The sequence below is a fragment of the Schistocerca piceifrons genome, chromosome 7 (genome assembly GCF_021461385.2).
Source record: "Schistocerca piceifrons isolate TAMUIC-IGC-003096 chromosome 7, iqSchPice1.1, whole genome shotgun sequence".
Taxonomy (NCBI): domain Eukaryota; kingdom Metazoa; phylum Arthropoda; class Insecta; order Orthoptera; family Acrididae; genus Schistocerca; species Schistocerca piceifrons.
The window spans coordinates 113,568,686-113,593,166 of record NC_060144.1 but is presented as its reverse complement, the minus strand read 5'-3'; the positions used below and the strand labels follow the sequence as shown (position 1 = coordinate 113,593,166).

Sequence of the window (24,481 nt, the reverse complement as noted above, 5' to 3'; positions counted from 1 at the left end):
CTCCTTCTGCGGGTAGTTAAGCCACGCTGAGGACAGTTGGTGAGGTTATCACTTCCCCGTGAAGCGTTCCTATATGTCTCATATATAGCTGTATGCTCCGCGCCACCTGTGGAAATGGTTCACAGCGCCCGGGTCTCGAGTAATTGCTAGACATTACGTGCGATGGTTGCACACGATTCTGAGCGCAGCCCACCGCAAGTTGGATGAACTGCACGCGTCTGTTTACTGTACAGACTTGACTGCCCCTGGCGTACATCATTATCCGCTCTGCTGGTACGGTACGGTCTCATCCTCCATTTACGGCTGCTTGCCGGTGAGCAGAAAATGCGCTGAAACCACAGAGGCGGCGGGCGGCGCGGCAGTCAGCAGATTTGCGCCTTGCTGCCGGCCTGTGGCTGCCGCTGGAGGCCGCCGTGTTTTCGCTCCCACACCTCCACCACCACCACCACCTACACCCCACCCTCCACCCCAACCCCATACCGCCCCCCCCTTCCCTACGCTCTTTACACGCCAGTGAAAGCGTGGCGCGTCGAACGCGATAAATTATTTATGAGGCGCCTAATCCTGCGCCGTTACCTAAGTGGCAGTTCACTTCGTGTTTATTCCTCTCTGCGGGCACTGTGCGTGTCTCTCTCGCCCGACGAAAATGACTGCCCGCTGCGATGTCAACGCTGTATTTTCACGTCGCACCTACGCTGTTTCTTACACGTTACCAAACGCCCTTTTGTTTTAGCTATAACCAGTAATCCCCCCTTCCCGCCCGACCCTTTTAAACAATCGAGCTCCCATCTATAAATCAGCTGCATACGTATGATTACCTTACAAATGAGTTAATGTGTTAAATATTTGACTTTAAGCATGTAAAACCTTTCTGGTGGAAGACGCAAAACGCTGGTTATGTTGGCTCTATCAGTTTCGGATTATTCACCCCAATACTAACGAAAACACTAAAGAAAGGTTTAAAATTTCATTTAAATGTTGTTGGAAGAGCTGAGAATGAGAGCGTTTAGGTACTTAGAAAAAACTTTACACTTAATTTTAAACCTTTCTAAAACTTTTTCTCGCAGACATCGTTCACAAAATAATGAAAGGGAGAAAAGTTTAGTGTTTACATTTTCGTTCTTCCTGCATTAAAATTTCAGCATAAGGTATGACGTTTTAATTTATTACACGGTGTTCCGCTCAAAAGAGACCCCACACACATGTGTAGCAATTCCGCTGAAATTGCACAGTATAATTTGTGACTTTTGACATGGCAACACCGCACTCTGCAACATCGTTTGACGCAACAGTGTGTTTCCACGTTCCACTGAGGCTGGAGCTCAGTGTTCAGTGTTTAGTGGCAGTGTATCGCTATTCTGTGGAAGAGCGCGTGTTTCTTGTGAAACGATATTGGATTACTGATTCTATTAAGACATGTCAGCGACTATTTCAAATGTTCAAATATGTGTGAATTCTTAAGGGACCAAACTGCTGAGGTCATCGGTCCCTAGACTTACACAACACTTAAACTAACTTATGCTAAGAACAACACACACACCCATGCCCGGGGGGGGGGGAACCGAGCGAGTATTTGTTGAACGGATTGCTGACCAGCATATACTGTGTAAATGCTGCTTTCAAAAGTTGGTGAACAAGATGGAGGGTAGCGGATCGGGGTTGGATCTCCACGGCGGGGGACGGCCGCCACTATCGGAAGGAAAACTGACTGACACGAAACAACTATTGTTGGTATTTTCTGAAAAGTCTGTTGGACGTTTATCTGAGGAATATGGAATGTCACGGAGTACATGTCACTGGGCTGCGAAGGAAGCCGGCATATATCCAAACACGTTTACAATTGTTCAGGAACTGAATGTCAATGACAAAGACAACCGTATTACATTTTGCCGTTGGTTTCAGCAATTTATTGCACAGAGGCCAGAAATATTGCAGTACACATGCTTCAGTGATGAGGTGTGGTTCCAGCTCTCTGGTTATGGAAACTCTCAGCATACACATGCACTGGTCGAGCAACTCTTGCATTCACAACAGATTGCCGTGTTCTGTACACTATTACAGCGTCGCGTCATCGGACCAATTTTTTTCGAGTCTACTGCGACAAGTGCAGTTTACATCGAAATGTTTCGGGAATTTGTGCATCTGTTGGATGACTTTACCCTCTTCCGCTGCCAGCAGGATGGCGCTACATGACGTAGATCTCGAGTGATCATGGCTGTGGTCGAATCATTTTTCCCCGGTAGAGTGCTTTCGAAAGGACTATGGCCCCCAAGGTCACCTAACTTAACACCACCTAAGTTTTCCTCTGCAATGGCATAAAGGCAGGGTCTACAGGAACAAATCACACAACTTGGAAGATTTGCGAGAGAATATCATCCGTGAAATCGAGGCTTTGACATCATAGGTTCTTGCAGCAACATACGAGAATCTGCAGCGTCGTGTTCAACTGTGTCTAAAAGTCGAGCGTGGTCGCCTCCAGGAACTTTTGTGTTTCATCTATATTTACTTTCCCACGAACAGGATATGACATGTTGATTTCATTTCCCGATTTTTATGCAAAGCCATTAAGTGAAATTTAAGCAAATTTTGGGGTGTGATTCAAATGGAACACCGTGTACTTTTTCACTACTAATTCTATTAGTAACATATTTTGCAGATAGCACCCACTTATACCTCTGAATGTATGTGCAAAGTTGTGTCATTGTACGACACAGAGTTTGGGAGATATGACGTTATAAACATTTGAGATACGTGAAACTACCTTTTCTTCTCCTCCATTGTTTGGTAAGGGGAACACTTAGCGACTTCCAACACAATTTAGACACAATTTCAAATGTTTTAAAAACTTTTTCGCACATACAATCCTCGCAATAACGATAGGGGAAAAGTTTATTGCTTGCTAAATGTTCGTTGTTCATGCTGTAAAACTTCAGCATCAAGAATGACCTTTTAATTTACTATTTCTTTACGTCTACAAAATTATATTGTTGTACGACAGACAGTTTAGGAGAAACACTAACTTTTCATAAAAATTTAACTAGTTTTCAGTATCAGGTTTACAAATATTTATAGAATTACAAAAATCTCAGTGCGAAGGTAGATCTCATATGACCCTGCCATTTATGACTTAAGATTTACATGCTAAGTGCCAATTATTGAACACATTAACTAATTTTCGAACTAATTAGGCGTTTGAAGCTGTTTGTACATGAGAGTTCAGTTCTTGAAAGAAATGGAGGGAAGGGGGAAAGATGCTACTGATAATCTCCTGTGCGATGGAACTTCAAATATTTAAAGAATTAATTTTAATAATGGTTACAGTGAACAGATTGCCTGGTGTAAGTACTACAGCTCCCTTACAGACATCAGAATGTAATCTGCTTACCGGACTAGTAGTGTTATTCACCAACCGATCTCGAGTCCTGCCCCGCCGCACAGACAGACGCATGAATGCAGTCTCATTTTGAAGAATAGCGGAACAGTTAATGGATTCTGACTGTGTACTCGTTGTAACATATGTACCCAGAACCAAGTGTCGCGAAATGTTGCAACTATTTCCCCATTCACCGTGAAATGAATATAAGTCTCCTCTTCCCTCTAGCTCAGATATTGGGTGCGCTCTCGCTGCTAGTTTACCTAAAGCTGCTTACTGCATCATGAGACGCTGTGCGGGCTCTTAGCACTGATGAACTACATGGACAATATCCAGCGACATACACAACTTACATATTTTTTAAACGTATTGTTTACTTCTTAGAATATGTTGGGTTAACGTCTAATAACATTTTATTCCACTACGTGGGAAAAAACTCCGCCTAATAAAAGACACCATTTGAATAGTATCATTTTCCTCAATCATGTTTCAGCTCATTATGTGCTATTATTGTTGGGATTTTATTTATTTTCTTTCTCACACGTCGCTATCAGTTACGTCTGTTGGTTGTCTTATAGCTACCAAGCATTCTAAAAGCTGTCATGGGTTTTGATGCTGTGATCTCCCATCTCTTGATTATGGCGTGTTGAAACACTTCATTTCATTTCGTTTTGTCGTTTTTAGTTGTTACACATGCGTTTGATTTCTTTCATTAGCAAACACGAGGTTTCCGTCGTCATTTCACTAATTTACGCACTGACACTTGCTATGGACCATGACTTTTGAACCATTATCTAAGCTATACAGTGAACATTACCCAAAACAATAAAACCCATTGACACAGTTTACTTTTATTATGAATAAGTCTCTTTACTGTTAAAACTGAAATAAAATTTATGGAACACTGCCTACTGAGGGCACGTACAGGCTGACTCAGCTGCCCCTACTGATGCGTTTTATGCAACCCACAACGTCTTCAAATACCATGTGCAACGTTTTCATATTCTCTCGCTAGTTATGCGCAAACTGTTGGTCCTACAGAATAAATGAACTCGACCGTTATGGAGAAAATTTAATGAAGTTAAATTTAGGACTGGGAATACGTGTTTTCTTAATGCTATAGTTTTTTATTTATCCTAGAAAATATACAAAAGTGACATCAAACGCGTTTTCTTGAATAATTCGAAAATTCGTTGTCTCCAGCAAAAACGTATCCCAGTACAAAATCTAACTACATCAAATTTCCTACGAAAAGGTCCTGTTCATTTTTTTCTGGAGGACTAACAGTCTCCATTTAGTGAGCGAGAGAATCTGAAAATCTCATACGTGGTGTTGAAGGCGTTGTGGGTTGCATAAAACCAATCGGTAGGGCATGTGAATCACACCGTATGCATTGAAACTGAGCAAGTGAATAAAGTGCTCTCTTTATGTCACAAAGCGAGAAGAGGTAACCACCATTCGAGACAGAGCTGACAGTTCCCTACTGCTGCAGATGCTGGCTTGTGCTGTCTCAAAATTGCTTGTAAATTAGTACACATTAAAAAGTAAAGTTTGTTGAATTATCAAAATTCAAAATTCAATGCTCTGAATAGGATAAAATTTCGTGACACACACCATAGTACTCCGTCACGCAGTGACATATTGGCTGGGAAATACTAATCTATACGTGCTCAGTGCTGAAAGATGGCTTTTTCTATTCAACTCGACGTATGTGGAACACAGTTCATGATGACTCGCGCTGGATGTCTTGGAGAGACCGGTGCAACAAAGAGGCGATTCCTGGGCCCGATGACGGTGGAGTTCGCGTAATGTACGGCAGGCCACAGACGAAATCCAAACTAGTGAAAGTCGTCATAAGCGTGTGCACACAGTCAACGGAGCGATCCGAACCGAAATCCGTAAACACGGGCAACGTCTATCACTCAGCTATCAACCGCCCGTATCGAAGGATTGAGGTGATAACGCGAACTTCCAGACAAGTGCGGGGTTCCAGCTCGCGTCAGTGGAAGAGCTCGCGTGATTCGCCCGCGACGGCGGCACTATCCGCGGGAGCAAGTTATAACTGTCGTATGAAGCCCAAGTACTTCTGATATATCCTCCATATCGATACTCGGGCTGACGGGTGTAATGGCACAGCCTCCTCCAGTATTACTTTTCCTCGGCACTACTTTTCGACATCACTATTATTTTTCGAATTTTGGGCAGTTCATTATTATCTGTTGCCTCTCTGAATACTTTGATGTAATTTTGTACACAGTACGTTATATTTCAAGCTAAAATTTATGAAAATTAATTGATTTACAAAATATTTTAGTTTCGATGCTATAATTGATAAGTACTAGTTCTGAATGTACAGTTAAAATTATTTTTTTTAGAAACATTTGAAATTACGACTTACTTGCACACTTAAAATTTCTATTATTAATTACACAATCCAGTATTTACTATTTTTATTTCTGGATTCATTTATAAAATAATAAACGAAATTAATAATGTAACAAAAACTAGTAGGAATTCATTTGTTAAGAAAAATAGGAAACCCTTTGAAATACTGTTATTTCCGCAGAGTGTGTGAGTCGTAAGCTTGCCTCTGATGTGATCGGAAGTGTTTTTGTATAATAGGTGCGAAAAATGTAATTTCGTCTTTGTTAATGTGAAAAATCAAAATACTGTATGATATGATAAAATGTGAGAAAATCAGTGGAAATATAGTTAAGTAAGAAAACAATAACCTTCCAATTTATCTACTTCAAACCAACCGCGAGGACTTGATCAGCTTCGAGAATCAGACTCCCTAGACAAGAAGAACTGTAGCCATCTCAAGAGGACAAGCTAAGTGAACTTGAAAGTAATCTTAGCTCCTCTCAAATCTTCATACAAGACTTTGCTTATTAATTTCTTGGACTGGACACTGTTTAATGTGGACAATAGAAGGAAGAAGGAAGGAGGAGGGAGATTACAGCGGGCAGTCCGAATCACTGTTGGAAACTAAATGGATAGCTAAAACTGCGTCTTTCGAGAAGAGTGAATGAGAACACAGATGCATCTGAATGAGTTAAACACTAGCGCATGCACGAGAGCTTTACAGAAATTCGTTGACAATGGTAGCTACATCAACTTACCGTAAATACACCCTGTTTTAGAACAAAAAATTACTCAAACGAACTTAAATCACTATCTTAAAAACAGCACTAAGACAGCTAAATTATCACCAATTGTAATTGAAAAGAATAGCCGTCAGATGTTGGTAGTGTTGGACAGTTTCGCAGAGTAATTCACGTCGTTTCGTGGGAGGACATTTCTTAAACGGTATCTGGAGACCTTTGTTATCAATATAAAGAGAAATAACCTCTGTCTACATTATTGTGCCAGAAGTTCGTAATAATCCACAGCAGATCATTACAAAACAGAGCAAGTAAATACTAAAGATATTTGTGCCAGTTTGCAACACGTAAAACTATAGTGTAATAAAATAGAATCCCATCGAATGAATTCACTAAAAGTTCAGTTTTGGGTCTGTGATGTATTACTTCTAGTGCTTTGAAAATAGTATATTATGATGCGCACCTAATCCTAAACAGTGCTGTATTTTTCTGTTCAAAAGTGCTAATGGTTAGTTTTCTCCTGGAAAAATAACCACTTAAGTGCGAGATCCTTATAAGGTGAAATGTATGATGTCCTCATAATTTTTCTTCACAGGTATTTCAGATCAAAATCATTCTATTGAAAGTCTGAGAGGATGAAAATATTTTGCAATAGCGTTGTAGTACAAACATAGAACTATTTAAATAATTTCGTAGAACTGCCTGTAAAAATTTATTAACTGAACACTGTTCCTTTATTTTGCTGTAACAATTGCACAAAAGTGTGGAATGTGAGGTGTATAGTCCATATCTGAGATAGTTCTGTAAAGCCTGGTTTACACAGGAGCGCACACAAACGATAGACCACGAGCTAACGAGAATTTTCTCTGGTGTAAACAGTAGGCGACCACGAGCCAACTGCATTCCGTTGAGTACGATTCGCATTCGCTAGCGTTCGCTCGTGTTTCGCTGATTTTCAGTATTTTAGCGAAAGATCTAAGAAAGTTCGCGTCCTCTCCGCTTCAGCGCTAGGTGCAGAGAAAGCTTTCGTCTGTTGCCTTGTCTACTTTTGTTGTTGAGATGAATTTCCTGAGCGATGGAGCGCTCTGAAGGCAATATAAAGTTGCTGATAGAAGAATATAGATGCTTCTGGGATCCAAGAGATCTACAGCACTAATGTCGACGGAAAAGAAATATGACTGATGGAACACTGTCGAAGCTCTCAAAGGTCTAAGTGCACATTTGACAAATACAATCAATTCAGTAGATACTTGCGCCAGGGGAACGGCGTGAATAAGCAGAAGCTTTCTATGTCTTTTTATTAAAAAGAAAATGCACAATAAATTTCCTAGGAAGTAAACAATTGCGAATAATTAGCTCCTGAAAATCAAAATCGTTCCACACTCAGGGAATGAATGCAGGGGAGCAGATGCAGGAATCCTGCATCGTCGTTAATGGCAAGGTCCTAGTGTCAAGCGTGTATCTGTGGCGTGTGGATTATTGTGATGAGTGCTTGTAAAATGTAGTGCCGGGTTTGTTCTGTAAGGGATGAAGGGAAGGAAGAGGGTGAAACCCGGTGCCGCCAAATAGACTGCTCTTCTCGAATACCAGCAGGGGGGCCGTCGAGCTTAACGTCTCCATCCGACGGGTGGATCATCATCAACAATAACACAAGCCCTCAATTCGTGAGACACCGCGGAGAGGCTTAGAATTTAATGCAGCATGTTGCCGCAAAGAGTGCTGATCAGAAACTTTACGTCGCCAACTCTCCTCCCCCTGACGTCACCACCTCCCCTCCCCCTGCCGGCCAAACACTGGCAGTGAAAAGTTTCCTCCACGAGGATCCAGACACCTTCACCTCCGCCTCGAGCGACTTTGTGGAGACGGGCATTGACGATCTCGGCTATGGATGCATGCATGAACCTATTATTGTTGTATTGTTGTGGTCTTCAGTTCGGAGGACTTGTTTGATACAGCTCTCCATGCTACTCTATCCTGTGCAAGCCTCTTCATGTTCATATAACTATTGCAACCTATATCCTTCTGAATCTGCTTAATGTCTTCATCTCTTGGTCTCCCTCTACGATTCCCCCTCCCCCCCTCCTCCCCCCCCCCCCACACACAAACACAAACACACACATCCAGTACTATGTTGGCAATGTCTTGATGTGTTAGAATGTGTCCTATCAACCGATCCCTTCTTCTAGTCAGGTTGTGCCACAAATTTTTCTCCCCAGTTTGGTACAGTACCTCGTCATTAGTTACATGAAACATCCATGTAATTTTCAGCATTCCTCTGTAGCACCACACTTAAAAAGCTCATATTCTCCTCATATCTAAGCTGTTTACCGTTCATGTTTGAATTCCATACATGGCTACAGTCCATACAAATACTTCCAGAAAAGATATCCTAACACGTAAATCTGTATTCGATGTTAAACAACTTCTCTTCTTCAGAAACACTTTTCTTGTCATTGCCAGTCTACATTTTGTATCCCCTCTTCTTCCGACGTCATCCGTTATTTTGCTGCACAAATAGTAAGACTTATCTACTACTTTAAATGTCTCGTTTCCTAATGTAATTCCCTCAACTTCACCTGATTTTATTGTACCACAATCCATTATCCCTATTTTACTTTTGTTTATGATCACCTTATGTCCACCTTTCAAGCACTATCCATCCCGTTCAACTGTCCTTCGAAGTCCTGTTCTGTCTGTGACAGAATTACAATGTCATCGGCGAACCTCAGAGCTTTTATTTCTTTTCCATGAAGTTTAATCCCTTCTCCAAATTTTTCTTTGGTTACCATTACTGCTTGCTCAATGTACAGATTGAATAACATTCGGGATAGGCTACAACCCTGAATCATTCCCTTCTCAAGCACTGCTTCTCTGTCATGCTCCTCAACTCGTATAACTAACTTTTGGTGTCAGCAAAAGTCGTAAATAGCATTTCGCTTCCTGTATTTAACCCTTGCTACCTTCAGAATTTCAAAGCGAGTATTTAAGTCAAAATACACTCCTGGAAATGGAAAAAAGAACACATTGACACCGGTGTGTCAGACCCACCATACTTGCTCCGGACACTGCGAGAGGGCTGTACAAGCAATGATCACACGCACGGCACAGCGGACACACCAGGAACCGCGGTGTTGGCCGTCGAATGGCGCTAGCTGCGCAGCATTTGTGCACCGCCGCCGTCAGTGTCAGCCAGTTTGCCGTGGCATACGGAGCTCCATCGCAGTCTTTAACACTGGTAGCATGCCGCGACAGCGTGGACGTGAACCGTATGTGCAGTTGACGGACTTTGAGCGAGGGCGTATAGTGGGCATGCGGGAGGCCGGGTGGACGTACCGCCGAATTGCTCAACACGTGGGGCGTGAGGTCTCCACAGTACATCGATGTTGTCGCCAGTGGTCGGCGGAAGGTGCACGTGCCCGTCGACCTGGGACCGGACCGCAGCGACGCACGGATGCAGGCCAAGACCGTAGGATCCTACGCAGTGCCGTAGGGGACCGCACCGCCACTTCCCAGCAAATTAGGGACACTGTTGCTCCTGGGGTATCGGCGAGGACCATTCGCAACCGTCTCCATGAAGCTGGGCTACGGTCCCGCACACCGTTAGGCCGTCTTCCGCTCACGCCCCAACATCGCGCAGCCCGCCTCCAGTGGTGTCGCGACAGGCGTGAATGGAGGGACGAATGGAGACGTGTCGTCTTCAGCGATGAGAGTCGCTTCTGCCTTGGTGCCAATGATGGTCGTATGCGTGTTTGGCGCCATGCAGGTGAGCGCCACAATCAGGACTGCATACGACCGAGGCACACAGGGCCAACACCCGGCATCATGGTGTGGGGAGCGATCTCCTACACTGGCCGTACACCACTGGTGATCGTCGAGGGGACACTGAATAGTGCACGGTACATCCAAACCGTCATCGAACCCATCGTTCTACCATTCCTAGACCGGCAAGGGAACTTGCTGTTCCAACAGGACAATGGACGTCCGCATGTATCCCGTGCCACCCAACGTGCTCTAGAAGGTGTAAGTCAACTACCCTGGCCAGAAAGATCTCCGGATCTGTCCCCCATTGAGCATGTTTGGGACTGGATGAAGCGTCGTCTCACGCGGTCTGCACGTCCAGCACGAACGCTGGTCCAACTGAGGCGCCAGGTGGAAATGGCATGGCAAGCCGTTCCACAGGACTACATCCAGCATCTCTACGATCGTCTCCATGGGAGAATAGCAGCCTGCATTGGTGCGAAAGGTGGATATACACTGTACTAGTGCCGACATTGTGCATGCTCTGTTGCCTGTGTCTATGTGCCTGTGGTTCTGTCAGTGTGATCATGTGATGTATCTGACCCCAGGAATGTGTCAATAAAGTTTCCCCTTCCTGGGACAATGAATTCACGGTGTTCTTATTTCAATTTCCAGGAGTGTAGTCAAAAACTTTCTCTAAGTCTACAAGTGCTGTAAACGTAGGTTTACGTTTTCTTAACCTACATTCTAAGGTAAATAGTAGTGTCCACATTGTTTCGCTTGTTCCTATATTTGTCCGGAATCCATTCTGATCTTCCCCGAGATCGGCTTTTACGTCTTTCCACTGTTCAGTAAAAAACTCGCGTTAGTACTTTGCATCCATGACTTATTAAACTGATACTATTCACATTTGTCCTTACCATCTTTCTTGGAGGACATTTCGCCAGTCTCATACAACTTGCACACCAGATGGAAGAGTTCGGTCATGGCCTACTTTCCCAAGGCTATCAGTAATTCTGACGGAATGTCGTCGACTCCTGGGACCTTGTTTCGACTTGCCCCTCTTCAGAAACCACATGTTTGTCTGATCTCTCAACAGACACTCGTCTGATGTGGTTGCACCTACGGTACGGATATCTGTATCACTGAGGCCACCCATCCAACCCACCAATGGCAAAGGGGAGATGTATCTATTATGCTAATTAAAAATGTACGAAAGACTTCATCATTCTCGTTGCTTACGTTCCTGGTAGCTGTCACTACATGACTGCTGTATCGCTGTTATGTTAGAAGTTTTGTATGATAATAAAATAGTTTTACCTGGGATCACTTTGTCTGCACTCATACACACTATAGGTCAGATTTTATCAAGTAGCCTATGCAACAACCCTATGTACAGATAAGTATTTATTCCAATCTTCCCTTCTTCCCTTCACCCTGCCTTTCTCCACAACCCATTTCTCTGGTTACCTCGTCCACCCCCTACTTTCTGTCCATCCCCTCTTGCCCCTCTCTCTGTTCATCTCCTCCTCCCCTCCCGCTGTCAATCTGCCCTGCCCCGACTGCTCATTGCTCGTTTCCCCTCTGTCTACCTGCTCCCTCTAATTTCATCTCCTCCTCCCACTCTCTTTGTCAGTCTCCTCCGCCCCTCTCTTTATTGATCTTCTCCTCTCGCCTCGCTCTGTCCATCCTCTCTTTCTCTCTCTGTCTCTGTCTCTCTCCATCTCCTCCTCTCCTCTCTTGCTTTCAATTTCTCCATCTCCTATCTCTGTTCACTACTCCTCTTCCTACCTGTGCTTATCTCCTCCTTTCCCGTTGCTGTCTGTCCATATTCTCATCCTCCCTTCTCTTTCCACGTTATCACACTCATCCCATTAGAAGGCTGGCGATTCTTACACCTACAGCATTTCTTTCCACATTGTAATTAGTATGTTACCTAATTGAAATCATTCCAGGAGTTATGGATAAGCTTTGCCCGCATAGGCACACATCAAATATATTTCACACATATTTAACATACTTCACACGTATTTTAAACATATTTGACTTCTATGTCTAGCGAATTTCGCCCTCCAATTTTATTTTCACGCAACTCAACATTTATGACGCTGTATCTCCTGAGCTATGTGCCGTACTGTGATGTAATTGTACAATTATATCCAGTGGTACATGTGCCAGCTGTCTGTGAAATGTGTTGAGGATAGAGTTGTAGTGGAGAAGTAATAAATTAAAACGTCATGTATGATGCGGCAGCTTTTACTCGCATCTTAGTGTTTGATGTCACATCTCCTGAAGAGTGTCTTGTACAGTGATGCAATTTATTTGGTGCATTCAGTGGTATATGTGAATTCTGTCTGCAAAATGTGTGACGAATACAGTTAGCAGTGAAGAAGTAATCAATTAAAACGTTATGCTTCATGTAACTGTTTTACTTCATGAACAGGGATAATGTAGTAACCAAAAAACTTTTTTTTCATCATTTCGTGGGGGGCGTCCACGAGGAGTAGTTTCGTAAAGATTTGAAATTATGTGTAAAGTTTGTTGCATGTCTGTAAGTTCTCTCTGTCACAAATACTGAATGACTAAAGTACGGGTCCAGATTGAGATTTTCGCTCTGCAGCGGAGTGTGCGCTGATATGAATTTTCCTGGCAGATTAAAGCTGTTTGCCGGACCGAGACTCGAACTCGGGACCTTTGCCTTCCGCGGACAAGTGCTCTACCAACTGAGCTATCCAAGCACGACTCACGCCCCGTCCTCACAGCTTTACTTCTGCCAGTACCTCGTCTCCTACCTTCCAAACATTACAGAAGCTCTCCTGCGAACGTTGCAGAACTAGCACTCCTGAATGAAAGGATATTGCGGAGACATGGCTTAGCCACAGCCTGAGGGATGCTTCCGGCATGAGATTTTCACTCTGCAGCGGAGTGTGCGCTGATATGAAACTTCCTGGCAGATTAAAACTGTGTGCCGAACCGAGACTCGAACTCGGGACCTTTGCTTTATTTTGAAGTACGGGTATTCTCGCGTCCTGTGCTTCGCTGCTTTTTGACCCCCTCCACTCTCTTATAGGTGGGTAGTTCTTACCCCAACAGTGATTCTTCCCAGCCGGCCGGTGTGGCCGTGCGGTTCTAGGCGCTTCAGTCTGGAACCACGCGACCACTACGGTCGCAGGTTCGAATCATGCCTCGCACATGGATGTGCGTGATGTCCTTAGGTTAGTTAGGTTTAAGTAGTTCTAAGTTCTAGGGGACTGATGACCTCAGATGTTAAGTCCCATAGTACTCAGAGCCATTTGAACCATTTGATTCTTCCGAGATAGTAAACGATATGTGTACCAAGTTTGATCGAAATGGTCCAGTGGTTTAGGAGATGTGGCACATATAAACGTACATATACACATACATACATACATACATACATATGTAATTCCATTTTTATAATTTGCATGGGGTCTCGATGACCATTTGTTGCCCTCCTTGGAAAATCTGCTTGATGAGTATGCCATGGAGACTCCCATCTTCCAACATGACAACAGTTGTGTTCACAGGGTTGCATGCATGCGTTCCTGATGTGACGAACACCCAGACATCCTATCGCACCTGCACTGGCCCACGAAATGAACCTATGTTAATTAGCAGTTACTCAATGTGGTTGCTCCACGATGTCTAACCATAAATGAATAACCTGATCTGGTATGGCATACTTGAAGAAACTTCCTCACCGATTTGAGGCAATTATCGGAGGTGAAGTCGGTGTTAGACGGAATTAGCTTAACGCCTCCTGGGGGGGGGGGGGGAAGGAGGGGGGGGGGGGAAGGTGGGCAGCATTTTTCTTTGTCTGGTTTGCTTACTTCTATATTGTATCACTCTCGCGTTAGGGCACCACGCCGTAGATGCAACGTATACTAATAGATTGAACCTAACTAAAGGGAAGCGTAAGTGCGGCGCACGCTGGCGGAGTAAAACACCGTGAATAGGCGCCCCGGCGCGCTAGCGTCCACTTCTAATTTACCGCCGCAAAAGCCAGGAGAGCGCAGGGAGCGATTCGTGTGGCAGCGGCCGCTGCAGCCACGCCCCGGCTCGGATTTACCACCGCTCAATGAGGATGGATGGCGGCTGCTAATAAAAATCTAAATACCGGCGATTTATGCGGGCCGGGTGGCGCAATCCCGCGCGGCGAGCGGGCGGGCCAGCGGGGGCGGCAATCCCATCCCACGCCGGCCCTGGAGCGCGGTAATGCCTGCGCCCGGCACGGACAGGTAGCCCGCGCAGACCCGCCGCCGGGACACTAAATCAAATTTATCGCCACCGCGGCGACGGAGTAATTCCAGAAACCAATAGGCGGGGGCCCGGCCGCTCTTGTGCTCGCAGGCCGCGTTCGCGTCGCAAATCAGACGCGCCGGAACGCTGCCGAATCAGCTGCCTATTGGAAGCGTTACCCGTGTTCCCACTGGCGACAGCAGTCGTCCTCTTAGTTCTGAAAACGCACTTACACCTCATATATGGGAATTAGATCACCACCTCCTTGGCTCCACTGAACACTTCCGAACATCCTATACTTCCCGTAAACTCCACTATAACGTCTCCACTGTTTCCCCCATAATCACAAATCATGGTGTACTTTCGCACTACAACACGTCCCACCCGCTCCACTTTTACACACACTCCGTGTTCTCTTCCAGCACAGTATTAAGACCCACCCCCATTTCCTGACAGCGATACCCGCCCTGACATCTACAGCCCCCCCCCCCCTCGTTCGTCACCATCCCTTTCTTTCTCTCCTACTCTTGACTTTGTCCTAATCGCTATAGTATTTATCACTACTGCCCCGATTCCTGTGTATCCCCTTACCCATCCACCCACGTTGCACGTACAACCTAATCCACGTGATTCATATTTCTCCACAAAAATTTAAGGGGGGTAGGACGTCAAACTTGGAGCAGGAGAGGCTTCTCAGGACATTTTAATTTCCAGTGTCTATACTTTTAGAAATAAATTCATAAAACTTTGTCAGCATAGCCAGGAAGGAGTCAGGATTCACACCCATTGCAGTGGAAGTTCGAAAACATAACAAAATATTACTTTTTATGTGCGAAATTTCATTTTTTTTTACTTACTAATGGCTGCATTTGTTGCTATAGGTACACTTTTCTTCATAAGTTAGAGAGATTCTTCGATGAATGTTGCACAGCATACATACCATACTCACAGGTGTATGAAACTCTAGAATTTATTTAATTTATGAAAAAACGAATGAACTGTTATATTTTAAACTTCATGTTTAGAGAAAACACAAATTTTTTAGTTAATTACCTCAATTTTTACCACAGTTTTTAATAGACTTGGAAAATTCTAGAGTTTCATACACCTTTAAGTATGGTTTGTATGCTGCGCAAAATTCATCGAAGAATCTCTCTTGCGTATGAAGAAAAGTGTACCTATAGCAACAAATTCTGCCATTAGTAAGTGAAAAAAATGATGAAATTTCACACGTAAAAAAAATTACTTCGTTATGTTTTAGAACTTCCACTGCTATGAGTGTGAATTCTCAATCCTTCCTGATCATGCTGACAAAGTTTTATGAATTTATTTCTAAATGTATACACACTGGAAATTGAAATGTCCTGTGGTGCCTCTCCTGCTCCAAGTCGGCCCGTTTGACGTCCTACCCCCGTTAACCAGAGGACCAATCCACCTCCTCTCACCTCATTACTCACACTAAATGCAGGTCTCTACTACAAACTAGGACTGAAGTTTAATACAGCGCGTTGCTTGTTTTAACTTTCTCGCATGTCGTTACAACTGGTTTAAAGCCATACAACGTTTCTCCATGTGTTATTAAAAATATCTACAATGAAAGGCGTCTTTTAATATAATTTTAAAATATTTGTATGTAGTTCATACTTTTAAAAGTATCCTTTGAACTCCCTGAAGAGTGGAGTATTGTGCCATTGCTCGCCCACGTTCGCCCCTTTTGAGGCGAGGGAATGAAATAACTCTAAAGAGAAATAACTTTCATTAGACTGATTCTTTGTAGACAGTTTACGTTTTCGATACGCCTTCCGTACTGGTTACATTTTCAGAGAATGAAAGTAATCTGAAAGTACAGTATGATGTAGGGCCATCTCTGCCATCCAAAACATCTGTAGCTACACGCTCCAAGTCGGCTTACGGTGAGTGGCGAAAGGTAATCCATGTTCCACTGTCATTTACCTTCTACCATGTTCCAGTCACGAATGGTGCTGCAAGAACGTCTGGTGGGAAGTAGCGTTTGAGCTTTAAACGCCGGCCGCGGTGGCCAAGTGGTTCTAGGCGCTTCAGCCCAGAACTGCGTGAGTGGTGCGGTCGCAGGTTCGAATCCTGCTTCGGGCATGGATGTGTGTGATGTCCTTAGGTTAATTAGGTTTAAGTAGTTCTAAGATCTAGGGGACTGATGACCTCAGATGTTAAGTCCCATAGTGCTAAGAGCCATTTGAACCATTTTCAGCTTTAAACTCGTATCACCGTATTATGCACCAAGTACACGATAACTCTGTGCCTGCCTTTCGAGAACAAGCAATGGACTGCCAGCAACGTCGCTCTGAGACTGGCAACAGATGGGGTAGGAAATTCGCGTCCCATGAGTAGGCTGCTGCTAACACCACAATAGAAACGGCTACGTAGGAGTGGTTTCGTGACCAGGAAGCATGGATTGTGATGAAGGGGGTCGCACTGCGTTCTGCGATGGAACACGGTTCTGCACTACCCCTAATGACTGTCGCTTGGGAGAATGGCGGCAACCTGTTTTGGAGACGCACAGTGGGTTGCTGCCGGCTTCATGGTACGCGATATGACTTCAGGACACGGCTAGTAGTGACTGTGGGAACTGTAAAGGCAGAACGATACATCACGGACATCCTACGTCCACATGGTTAACTCTCATGCAACAGTACTGTTTTGCCATTTTTCAACATGGCAGTGCTCGTCCACACATCGCACGTGTCTATATGAGCTAGCTGTGTGACGTTAGGAACTCCTGTGGCCAGTAGGATCTCCAGATCTGTACCCGACAGACCATGTGTGGGATCAGCTCGGACCTCAACTCCACCCCAGTGCGTTTCCAGGATATCAAGACCCGTTTACATCAGTCGTGATCGTGCTTGTCTCAGGAGAGAATACAACGGCATTATCAGACTCTTCCCGACCAAATCAGTGCATGCATTTATACCACAGGGGGTGCAATATCATGCTGATAAATTGATTCATACTGTTAAGGTTAGTAAATATGCCTAGATTTTGTAATCACTGGAGTAACAATACGTACCATCACAACTTGTGAAGTTTCAATTTCTCTCCTCGACCTTTTCTGAGCGTTTCACTTTTCATGCCAAGCAGTGCAGTTAATGTGGCGCTGCCTGAAGATAACGATGTTTTAGATGTACTTAAAAAGAGTCTGAAAACAGTTTTCTGTAAGCTAGGATTTAAAGTCATTGTCAAATGAAACGATTTTTATGGATAGGCCCATGCTTTACTTGAAATAAATAAATACTTAACACGATAGGCTAATTTTGGCGCTTAGGTTATTTTGAAGTGAACACGAGTTTACGTTCGGTATAACACCTTAATATATGATATGGAATGTAAGAGGCTAAAACTACGTGGCTTATTGCACTCAGATTTAAGTCTCAGGCGGCCACCACAACAGTCCCACAATATCGTGTCATAGCACGAAGCACGTTCTTATACTCCTACGTACCCTGCCGTAAAACAGTAACAGTAGTGACAAATAATATGTGGCCTTCCATTTGCTACTCGTATATATGTACTGTTCGTAGTTACTCCAATTCGAACTATGTACACTGCTGGCCCTTAAAACTGCTACACCATGAATAAATACAGATGATAAACGGGTATCCATTGGACAAATATATTATACTAGAACTGACATGTGATTACATTTTCATGCAATTTGGGTGCATAGATCCTGGGAAATCAGTGCCCGGAACAACCGCCTCTGGTCGTAATAACGGCCTTGATACGCCTGGGCATTGAGTCAAACAGAGCTTGGATGGCGTGTACAGGTACAGCTGCCCCTGCGGCTTCGTCACCATACCACAGTTCATCACGAGTAGTGACTCGCTTATTGTGACGAGCCAGTTGCTCGGCCACCATTGACCAGACGTTTTCAATTGGTGAGAGATCTGGAGAATGTGTTGGCCACGGCAGCAGACGAACATTTTCTGTATCCAGAAAGGCCGGTACAGGACCTGCAACATGCGGTCGTGCATTATCCTGCTGAAATGTAGGGTTTCGCAGGGATCGTATGAAGTCTAGAGCAACGGGTCGTAACACATATGAAATGTAACGTCCACTGTTCAAAGTGCCGTCAATGCGAACAAGAGGTGACGGAGACGTGTAACCAATGGCACCCCGTACCATCACGCCGGGTGATACGCCAGTATGGCGATGACGAATACACGCTTCCAATGTGCGTTCACCGTGATGTCACCAAACATGGATGCGACCATCCACAGAACCTGGATTCATCTCAAAAAATGACGTTTTGCCATTCGTGCACCCAGGTTCCTCGTTGAGTACACCATCGCAGGCGCTCCTGTCTGTGATGCAGCGTCAAGGGTAACCGCAGCCATGGTCTCCGAGCTGATAGCCCATGCTGCTGCAAACGTCGTCGAACTGTTCGTGCAGATGGTTGTTGTCTTGCAGACGTCCCCATCTGTTCAAACGTCTCCATCTGGTGACTCAGGGATCGAGACGTGGCTGCACGATCCGTTACAGCCATGGGGATAAGATGCCTGTCATCTCGACCGCTAGTGATACGAGGCCGTTGGGATCCAGCACGGCGTTTCGTATTACCCTCCTGAACCCACCGATTCCATATTCTGCTAACAGTCATTGGATCTCGACCAATGCGAACAGCAATGTTGCGATACGATAAACCACAATCGCGATAGGCTACAATCCGACCTTTATCAAAGTCGGAAACGTGATGGTACGCATTTCTCCTCCTTACACATGGCATCGTTACAACGTTTCACCAGGCAACGCCGGGCAACTGTTGTTTGTGTATGAGAAATCGGTTGGAAACTTTCCTCATGTCAGCACGTTGTATGTGTCGCCACCGGCGCCAACCTTGTGTGAATGCTCTGAAAAGCTAATAATTTTTATATCACAGCATCTTCTTCCTGTCGGTTAAATTTCGCGTCTGTAGCACGTCATCTTCGTGGTGTAGCAATTTTAATGACCAGTAGTGTATTATTGGCTGACATCTCACGGCCTCCTCTGCGGTTACGTTCCATGCCGACGTGCCGGAGCTCGATGTTACAACGGAACATAAAGTAGGAATGTATTCGTCACTAACTGGTACGCAGTCTTTGTATTTACATCTGTATGTAGTTTGTATAGTCTAGGAGGTGCTTTGCCACTTACTGGCTCGTAAACTGTGTGAGTGATAATTTAAGTATTCCGTATTGTGTAAGACGCGTGCTGTAGAGCGTTAATTTGTTCAAAGAACGTGAAGAGTGGTAGAGAGAGCATAAAAATTTCAAAAAAAATATTTATTTTACATGCGGAGAAAAAAATATAATTTCGAATAATGAACGGATTGCGGCAAGGGAGTACTACTGAGTACCGCACAGTGCACGCTTACATTACTTGTGTCTTTCATGGGACTTACTAATTGCCAGATTATGCAATGATTAGCACTTAATACGTAGTCTAACGGAGAGCTAAAATTGTAGAGGAAGACAGAGATTCAAATAATTTACGCTACAAATAGTTGCGAACACTGGATGCGGCTGCTTGTCTGTGATAAGTGTTTGGTTTAATATGCGTGCCCATCTCGACACACTGTGCGTCAGAACACTAAAATCACTATCCCCTCTAAATGAAGAAAATAGCACGTAAAGTAATTCTGGCGCAGAAGGCAAAAAAGGGAGTAAAACTTAATTTGGTTTTCGTTGGCCCGCACGAAATAACAATAGAAAGTTATGTCTTTTAACAGGTGCGTTACAATGTGCTCTTAGCGACATAGTCGTAACAAGTACATCCTTACGAAAAAATCACAGGAGCCTAATTTATCGCTTACATTTCTGACATTTAAATTTAGTTTTTTAGCAATTCTGGAAGCCACGCAGGTTGAGTGACAGTGACACGTTGCAAGGCATATTACGCCTCATAATTCTTTGGAAACCGATGCGACTACATTACGAGAAATGTCATTCCGCGTTTAGTGGCGGATATCGTAAATCAGACGCTATTGCAGACCTGCTTTCGACGTGCGCGCGTGAATTTCGGCCGCAGTGTTTTCGACGGTCGCCCGTCCTCTCTGGCCGTTATATACGCGCCCCAATCAATTCCGATTGCCTGTCACTGGTGTACGTGACAACAACAGGCTCCATCTGCTACCCACCGGCATCATTATAGTTAGCTGCTCGTTTTATCACTGAATGGGTCTGTTACGCTTAGTAGCACTGGCGATTTCAATGATTACGATCCAGGCGATCAAATGTCGTTTTTGGAGACTCATCTGCTCGTAATGGTGTAGACTACGCTGTATTTCTCGTAAATTATGAAAGCATGTATCATTTTGTTCATCAAAATTGAGACAGTGTGAAGCAGAAATCGAATTAAACGTTCACTAAAATCCACAGTCTTCTCGTATGATGTGAAATACCACTGATGAAAGCAGAACGATGAATTCATTACATCTAGATTTTCGGATGTCTTCAGTTCATTACATTTGCTGAGGTGATAACCTAGAATATCTGCTGTATAGATCTGTGACTGCTCTGAGAAGTTATTGTAGGCTGAACACTACACACTGTGTCCTGAGGGAACCATCCCATCACAAAAGTAACTTCGAGTGTGCCTGAAGGACGTATACTACAGTAGAAGTATAATACGACCAGTATTGAATATGATGATTCAGGACTTCACTGGCGTCCCTTTGAGGGACTGTGGTGATCACATGTAGAGGATATTTTTCTTCCTAAGGAACATATCGTTTCCGAACGATATTTTTGCAGTTACGGGAGCGACGTCTCGGTGTCCAACACTTCGAGGCAACACGTAGTTTTGTTCAAATGGTTCAAATGGCTCTAAGCACTGAGGTCATCAGTCCCCTAGACTTAGAACCACTTAAACCTAACCAACCTAAGGACATCACACACATCCATACTCGAGACAGGATTCGAACCCACAACCGTAGCAGCAGCGCGGTTCCGGACTGAAGCGCCTAGAACCGCTCGGCTACAGCGGCCGGCTGTAGTTGTGTGGTCGTTGTGACACTTCTGAATCTTCATTATGCCTCACCGGTTGTTATTTTACACATTCATGTAATGATGTAAAATTATTATATGCACTGTATTAGAAGTTAATACGCTTCGTCATCAAGCACCTTTGCTCGTAAATCGCCGTGTCACGGATTGTGCGGCAGGTTCGAGTCCTCGCTCAGGCATGGGTGTGTGTGTTGTTCGTAGCATAAGTTAGTTTAAGTCAGTTTAAGTAATGTATAAGTCAAGGGACCTGTGACCACAGCAGTTTGGTCCCTTAGAAATGCACATTTCAACATTTCATTACATCGAGACGTTTGTGCATGTGGACGTGCCGCAATACGCCTCCTTAACGCATTTCATATGTGCTCCATGGGAGTTAAGTCGAGGGAACAACAAGCCAGTCCATTTGCTGAATATCCTCTCGTTCCAAGAGCTCCTCCTCTTCCACCATCACCACCACCATCACCACCACCACCACCACGACTACCACCTGCGCTGTTCGATTTGGTCGCGTGTTGTTATCCACTTAAAATGAAGTCAGGGCGGAATGCACGCCTGAATAGACGTACATGGGGAAGGAGTACCGTGTCACAATGACTGGTGAGTGCACAGTGTTCAAAGATTTAGAGGCCAATGCACTCATGCATCATTACGCCAACTCACACCATAACACTCGGATTACCAAAACGATCATGTTCGACATTGTTCCTGGGTGCATTACATGTTCCCACATCTCGCCATATGAGGGTGCGTCTAGCCATTATCAAACAAAATGTGATCTTTTACGGTTATATACCAATACGAAAAATATGAGCATATTAAATAACCATCTATTACATTACGCTCAAGTATAAAAATTCTAAGAATGTGTAGAATACAAGTGAGTACTGGCACAGACTACTGTGTAATATGGACAAAATAACTGACGTATGTGATGAACAAGCAAAAGAAAAGGGTGGGGGAGGGAGGAACAGAGGGGAGTTAAGATTCAGTGGAATGGGGGTAGGGAACAGTTATACTATTTACAACAAGTTCATTATTTCACAGTGTGCAAGCCTGAATAATGGAACTGTAAACTGACCATCAAAGGTTAAGTCTAGATTCCGTGATTAGTGTTTATTGATACCCAGAATTCCATGTAGTGTTAGTTTCCTGTTTTTATTCGCTTTATACAGAGCGTCACATGTAGCGTCGTAAGAATGGCATATTCCATAAATGTGATCATCGAGTGTTGTCAGTGTAACGCGGGAGGACGTTTCTTCGATATAAAAAATACGATACTCGTATGTTCCACTATTTTTTATGCTAACTATTCATCGTCTCACGTTGTGTTAATATTAGTGGACCTGACGATGATTTAAGGTCAGACATAGTCGAAAATAACAAAGGTTATTACTATGACAGTGTCTGGCGGTTTTAAGATGCTGTTTCATAGATAACTGACAATACGAAAATCTGTAAACTAGTGTAAACTGTGTGTGGAAGTTACAAATCCTGCAAAATGAAATTTCCAGCGACCAACACATTTTGGAATCGCTTAGAGCTTGGAGCCATGCAGTAGTTTATGCCACAATTTTACTGCGTATGTTTCTCTTGAAAGTTATCAGAAATCAAATGAGATGAACTGCATTTTGTGGACAAATAATGTGCAACAGGGGTATGTACATTGTTTTCATGATTAGATAAATGTGTTCGACAGAGTGGACTCGAATATCCTCCTGAAGACTGGAAAGGTATTGGTGTAGACTCCACACAAGAGAGAGAGGGCGGTAGCAAGGATGAGCCAGTGGAAATATTGCACGAGATGTTAGACGCAGAAGGTTTTTTGTCATCAACGCATTTCTATACATGATTTATTCATAAGTTCTTCGGAGGTTGCAGAAGATGAATGCGCAAAAACCACAGGACATACAGTAAAACGGCACGTACATTATCAGTGGAAAGAGCATTCCTTCAAGCTTCGATTCGTAAAAGGCGTATGGCGTAGTTACAGAGCGCACCATTATGGGTCAGATGTGCGCACACGTCATCCGCTCCCGTATTGTCGCATCGAATTAGTTCGCACATGCGCGTAGGCAGCTCAATAAACGGATTTCCAAAGCGGACTTCTGTCGTTCCATGTGCACGCAAATCGCACGGACATATTTATCATCCACGAATGGTACCCATGTCGAGTTCCTGAAACGCTCTGTCCACTGATATGTGTCTATTTTCTGTTTGCCCCGTAGTTTCCTCCATGTAGTCTCCTTACGAAACCCCGGAGGTACTTACGAATAACCTTGTATTTATGCTGAGAAACTAACAGGTAAGGCAAAGCATGAAAAAGCAGTAGTAGTAGAAGGAGAATGGACAAGGACAATTAAGAACGGAGATAACCAAGAGAGTTGGGTGAATCAAACGAGTTTATGATGGAGAGGACCGTGAAAGTGGGAAAAGCGTATGGAATAAGATTAATCTAGGAAAGACCAAAGAGAAGAGGATCAGGAAACATGAAGGAAACAAAGTAAAGCAAGTAAAATCATTTAGGCTCTGAGGATGTTTGGTGCTAGAAAACAGAAACCGTGTGGAAGGGAAAAGGACATAGATAAACTGTGGGTTAAAGAGCTTTTGAAAAGATGAACGATTTGTCAACGACAAGCATTTCGATAGAAATAAAATATATATTCTCCAAGTATTTCATGTAAGGTGCAGTACTGTATGGCAGCGAATCATCGACAGTCAAAAAAGGAAGAGGAAAAGTACACTACTGGCCATTAAAATTGCTACAACAAGAAGAAATGCAGATGATAAACGGGTATTCATTACATTATACTAGAACTGACATGTCATTACATTTTCAAGCAATTTGGGTGCATAGATCCTGAGAAATCGGAACCCAGAACAACCACCTCTGGCCGTAATAACGGCCTTGATACGACTGGCCATTGAGTCAAACAGAGTTTGGATGGCGTACAGCTGCCCATGCAGCTTCAACACGATACCACAGTTCATCA

At 43.9% G+C, this 24,481-nt stretch overlaps 1 protein-coding gene and 1 non-coding gene across 3 annotated transcripts in view; one reads left to right on the top strand and one right to left on the bottom strand.

The window, feature by feature from the left end:
* The window catches only part of LOC124804668 (semaphorin-2A-like), a 1,059,692-nt gene that overhangs the window by 725,014 nt on the left and 310,197 nt on the right, over window positions 1–24,481 (top strand). The gene's annotated exons all lie outside the window — the stretch shown is intronic.
* On the bottom strand, window positions 12,880–12,954 carry Trnap-cgg. The gene has a single exon. It is a non-coding gene; the product is annotated as a tRNA-Pro (tRNA).